Raw genomic sequence first — 6528 nt, forward strand, 5'->3', positions numbered from 1 at the left:
TCCTCTGAGTGTTGTTCTGTCCCCTTTTTTCACCTTTGTGGTGGCACAAAACCATTCTTCCCATCACCCACCAGCATCACCAGTGAGGGGCTTGTGACCTAAGCCCAGCCAATCACAGCAATCCAGTCTCTCTCAAGAGTGATTGGGGTGATGGACATTGATGCAAAACTTCTCAACAAAATTTTGGCCAATCGACTTCAACAATTCATCCAAAAGATCATAAACCACGATCAAACAGGATTCATTTCAGGGATGAAAAGCTGGTTCAATATACGCAAACCAATTAATATTATTCATCACATCAACAGGAGCAAGAATAAGAACCACATGGTTATCTCAATAGATGCAGAAAAAGCATTCGACAAGATCCAACACCCCTTTATGATGAAGGTTTTGGAAAAATTAGGAATGCATGGAACATTCCTCAATACAATAAAGGCTGTATATGACAAACCTACAGCCAGCATTATATTTAATGGTGAAAATTAACACCATTTCCTCTTAACTCAGAAAAAAGACAAGGATGTCCACTCTCTCCACTTCTCTTCAATCTAGTATTAGAATGCCTAGTTACAGCAATAAGAAAAGATGCAGACATGAAGGGGATCCAAATATGGAAAGAAGAAATAAAACTCTCCCTGTTTGCAGAGGACATGATCTTGTATTTAAAGAATCCCATAGACTCCATTCCCAAATTACTCAAGCTGATTCAAAACTTTGGCAAAGTAGTAGGGTATAAAATTAACTCCTAAAAATCAATGGCTTTTCTCTATGCCAACAATGAGAAAATTGTGGCAGAAATTAGGATAGCAACTCCATTTGTAATAGCCCCACAAAAAATAACATACCTAGGAATTAACTTAACCAAAGAAGGGAAGGACCTCTATGATGAAAACTTTAAAATCTTGAAAAAGGAAATTAAAACAGAACTTAGAAAATGGCAAAACCTCCCATGCTCCTGGATTGGAAAGATTAATATCGTAAAAATGGCAATACTTCCCAAGGCTATCTACAAATAATTTAATTTGATATCTATCAATATTCCAACCTCATTCTTCAACGAAATAGAAGAGGCAATCCAAAAATTCATATGGAACAATAAAAGACCCCGAATAGCAAAAAAGCTCCTCAACGGAAAGATCACTGCTGGAGGAATACCAATACCAAATTTCAAACTCTACTATAAAGCCATAGCAATCAAAACAGCTTGTTATTGACATAAGAACAGACCTCAGGACCAATGGAATAGAATTGAAAACCCAGAAATGAACCTACAGACCTATAGCCATGTAATCTTCGATAAAGGAGCTAAAACAATAGAATGGAAAAAATACAGCCTCTCCAGTACATGGTACTGGCAAAATTGGTTAATTACTTGTAGAAAACTAAAGCTAGATCCTTATATATCACCTTGCACCAGAATCAGCTCCAAATGGATAAAAGAGCTTGAAGTCAAAGCAGACACTCTGAAAATATTACAGGAAGGAATAGGAGAAACCCGGTCTCCTTGGCTCAGGCCGAAATTTTCTGAATAGAGACCCGGAACACAACAAATAAAGAAAGGTTGGACAAATGGGATTGCATGAAGTTGCAGAGCTTCTGCATGGCAAAGGACATAGTTGGCAAGATCAATAGAAAGCCCACGGACTGGGAGAAGATCTTCACTAGCCATACAACAGACAAGGGTCTCATATCTAAAATATAATTGGAACTGAAAAAATTAAATCCCCCAACAACAAATCCTCAAATAAACAACTGCCCAATAAGTAAGTGGGCTAAAGACTTAAAGCGAAACTTCTCTGAAGAAGAAAGATGGCCAATAGACACATGAAGAAATGCTCAACCTCCCTAGCCATAAAAGAAATGCAAATCAAAACAACATTGAGATATCACCTCACTCCATTTAGAATGGCAAAAATCAAGAACTCTAACAACAACAGATGCTGGAGGGGATGTGGACAAAAGGGAACCTTACTTCATTGTTGGTGGGAGTGTAAACTTGTTCAACCACTTTGGAAAGCAGTATGGAGGTTCCTCAAAAGACTGCACATAGATCTCCCCTAATGACCCAGCAATCCCACTTTTGGGCATTTACCCAAATGTTTACAAACAAGACCACACTAAAGCTACCAGCACAACTATGTTTATTGCAGTATTATTTACCATAGCTAAGATATGGAACCAACCCAGATGCCCCTCAGTAGATGAATGGATTAAGAAAATGTGCTATATATACCCAATGGAATTCTATGCCTCCATCAGAAAGAATTACATTGCCCCATTTGTTAGAAAAGGGAAAACCTTGGAAAAAATTATATATTTTTTAATTGTATTTTATTTTATTTGAGAACATACTGTACAGAGGGGCTACAATTACATGGGCAGGATAATGCATACATTTCTTACCAAGCATTGCAGCCTCCTCCTTTGTTTACCCTTCACTTCCCTTCCCCGCCTCCCCCCTCCCCCCACCCAATTTTACCCCCCTCCCCCCACCCAATTATACCCCCCTTCCCCCCCACACACCAAGTGAAGTAAGCCAGGCCCAAAAAACATAGGTCCCTTGGTTTACCTTATTTGCAATATCTAGTATATGTATGAGTAAAGCGGAAATGGTCAGATAATGTGATGTTAGGAAAATGAACCCTTAGATATGTATTTTAATGTTTTTTTTTCTTTCATGCATTTGTTTCTAATGCATTTATAAGATTATCTCTTTGTTGCTTTGTACGTCCCTCCTCCCCAGTATAACCCCTGCTTTCACTATATTTTATGTCAGTATAACCTGTAGAGGAGATGGGGAAAAACAAGTCGTTTAAGGATACAGGTAGACCTGTTGCAACAATGAGAAGTACAAGTTGTCATGTCAAAAACGAGCTTTACAACGTTGGTGTGTGTGGGGGAGATGCGGGGAGGATTGGGTGGAGGATCGGGGGAGAGGCTGGGAAGGGATGTTAAGGGTAAACAAAGGAGGAGGCTGCAATGCTTGATAAGAAATGTACGCATTATCCTGCCCATGTAATTGTCACCCCTCTGTACAGTGTGTTCACAAAAAAATTTAAAATAAAATAAAAAAAAGAAGTTACAGCAAAGGAAAAAAAAATAAATAGGGATACAGGTGGACCTATTGTGACAACGAGATGTACAAGACGTTATGTCGAAAACTAATTTTACAACTTTCGTGGGGGAGGGTGTGAGGGGCGGGGAGGATTGCGTGGGGAGGCGGGGGGAGGATGGGAAGGAATGAGAAGAGGAAGCAAAGGAGGAGGATACAATGCTTGATAAGCAATGTACTCATTATCTTGCCCATGTTATTTTAACTCCTCTGTACAGTATTTTCACAATAAAAAAAAGTATTTTTTAATGAAAGAAAAAAAGAGTGATTGGGGCTGGGAATTTGGCTCAGTGGTAGAGTACTTGATTAGCTTGCATGAAGCCCTTGGTTTCATTCCTCAGCACCACATAAATAAACAACAAAAAAAGAGTGATTGGTGCAGAAGGTGGGTGTGTGACCAAGAGGAGCCAATAAAAATCCCTCTGCAGACCCAAGGTGGGCCAATGGGAATACCTCTTGCTCACCCATGTAGGGCCAATGGGCATTTCTCCTGCAGACCCAAGGAGGACCAATGGGAATATCTCCTACAGACCCAAGGAGGGCCAGTGGAAATGACTCTGCAGACTCTGTAGCTCTTGCAAAGACAGTCTGGGATTCCAAACTGGTTAGTCCATGCTTGCCATGAGTATGACCAGAGGCAGTTGGCGTCATGGCTGAAGTTTGAAGGTGGGAACTGAATCCCAAGTGAGGAGAGTGGGTCTGTGGTGTTGGTGGCGTCAGAACCTCTATGACCCAATCACCTCTCTCTTGTCTCCAGATGGCAGCAAGCTTTCAACCCAGGAGCCTTTGGACCATATTCATGCTTCCCAGGTGAAGAAGATGACATAAAGGGATAGCAGGGATGGCTGGTTGCAGTCCTAATGGACCAGTTGATCAAATCAAGAGGACAGCAGAGATGGTGACTCAGAACTCTAAACCTAAGGTGTGAAAATACCTATCCTGGAATCATCCACTAACCGATTTTGTCTGAGTGAGAAATTAATGTCTGCAGTGCCTAGCTTCTTTTATTGGGGTAGAATCATGTATTTGGGGCTGTCAGGGAGGTGGGGAGACCTATGGAAGATGAGGCACAGAAAACATGCCACTTGCACATTGCAAAGTTCGGGCCAATGGCTCCTCTTTCTCCTCTCATTGAGAGTCAGCCGTTGGATAGTAGGCTGGGGAAGAAATATTCAGTGTCATCAAAAAGCCAGAAAATCCCCAAGCCAAAGCATTTCGACGCACTTCCAAATCTCCTCTATCAGGCTGGTTATTTTTCTTGCCATAACTATTAGCAGGTGTTTGGCTGTGTCCATGAAAAACCATTTCGTGTTCCCTTGACAAAGGAGTTTTTTATTTAGTGCTGTAAGCTCAATAATACAGCATCTCATGAGAACTATTAAAATGGGAAATGTCTGCTGGGCTGACAATTGTGCTATCGATACATACCGAGTACTACATTAAGGAGAGCCAAATGGACCAATAGCTCTTATGGAAAAGGCTTAGCAGGGGGCCCTGGCTGTGCCGCAGCTTCCGTGCTGGCCTTGGGGGATGCATTTGGAAGAGTCCTCCATAGATCCCCGGCAGTCCTCCATCTCAAGTGGGGTGGAATATGGCTTTGGCTGCCTGAGCTGCTCAAACTCATGTTTTCCAGTGTGGTGGAGAGCTGTGTAGACTAAACTCCTCTCCTTGCCTTTTCAGGCAGGCCTAGAGCAGTTTCACTCTGGACTGCAGTGCCTGGGACTCCAGAACTGCAGACTTCTGCCCCCTTACTTTCCACCAGTCTGAATCTATAGGTTTTGTCTACTGATTCTTAATTGTTCCTAGGACTTTTCCTCCACTTCTGTCTACTGAACACCATTTTGTGTAAATCCTCTTTTCCATCCTCTTCATCACCACCCCCGCATCCCCCCCTCCTCTCCCATTGATAAGGCTTGAGAAGTCCTAGCCCTGATTGGTCAACTTGACTGGATGGAGAGACTTGGGGGAGACTGGGGAGGCTCACTTCTGCCCATGTCCATGATGGATTTTGAAATGATCCAATCACATCAGGGTGATGATTGTGGATGGATTAATCAGATCATGATGTGATCAGTGTAGATCTGATCATCAGTGAATTCATCAGATCATGATGTGATCAGTGTAGATCTGATCATCAGTGAATTCATCAGATCATGATGTGATCCGTGAATCTCATTATTGATGGATTCAGGATTTGATTAGACCCTTGGGAGCTGGTGGAAATGATGGAGTCTGGGTGGAGGAAGTGGGTGGCTGGGAATGTCTCCTTGGGAGTTGTATCTTGCCTGGCCACTTCCTGTTACTGCTTCTCCTCACTTCCTGTCTACCAAGACATGAAGTCCTCCCCACCCCCCAGCTGCCATGATTTTTGGGAACCTGGTGCTGAGCAACCAGGGATGGAGCCCTCTGAAGTTGTGAGCAGGAGATACCATTCTTTCTTCAATGTGTTTATCTCAGGGCTAATCATAAAGACAAGAAAAATTTCAAATTTCAAATATACACACTGATAACTCCCTGTGAAGAACTTACATTTCAACCATTTTTTTGATTGGTCATGGGGCTTGAACTCTGGGCTTGGGTGCTGTCCCTGCACTCTTCAGCTCAAGGCAAGTGCTCTACCACTTGAGCCACAGCTCCACTTTTGGTATTCTAGTGGTTTATTGGCGATAAGAGTCTCACAGACTTTCCTGGCTGGGCTGGATTTGAACCTAGATCCTCAGATCTCAGCCTCCTAAGTAACTAGGATTACAAGTGTGCGCCACCGGCACCTGGCTCGACCATTTTCATTTCACCCAGTGTAGAGCTCAGAGGCCATGATCCTCCTATCTATGCTTCCTCCATAGCTGGTATTCTAGCTATCCATCATCATGCTCAGCTTGTTTTTGCCCTGGTTTGGCCACAAACCACACTCCTTGATCTCTGCCTCCTTAGTAGTTGAGATTGTAAGTGTGAACCACTGTGCTTTTCTTTTTCTTCTTCCTTTTCTTGGTACATAGCCCAGGCTGGTTTCAAACTTACTGACTTCCTGCTTCAGCCTCTTCATCACTGTGATTATAGGGCTGCACTTCCGTGCCTGGCTGACTGTAGTTTTCTTTGGGGTGCTTACCAGCACTTAAACAATATTAATGAGGATTAATGATGTTGTAAATAGGTGTTTAAAATAAATAAAAAAGGTGAAAACAGGGATTAGGGAAAGCTACAGTGGGTTAATAACTGAGGTGTTCCATGGTGAGCCCCTCCAAGATTATTTTAGCAGCAAGAAGGAAACATTTTGTCACAAACAAAATCAATCTGTAATCAGAAGATAATTTGCAATCAGCTTTGCAAGTGAAATTGCATTTTCTTGTGGTCTGAGGGTGTTTTGGGAACTGCATGAGTGAGCCGATAAGCGAGTAATGGATTGGAAGGTGAGG

This window comes from Dipodomys merriami, unplaced genomic scaffold (assembly GCF_024711535.1).
Source record: "Dipodomys merriami isolate MVZ:Mamm:240054 unplaced genomic scaffold, mDipMer1.0.p SCAF_238, whole genome shotgun sequence".
Taxonomy (NCBI): domain Eukaryota; kingdom Metazoa; phylum Chordata; class Mammalia; order Rodentia; family Heteromyidae; genus Dipodomys; species Dipodomys merriami.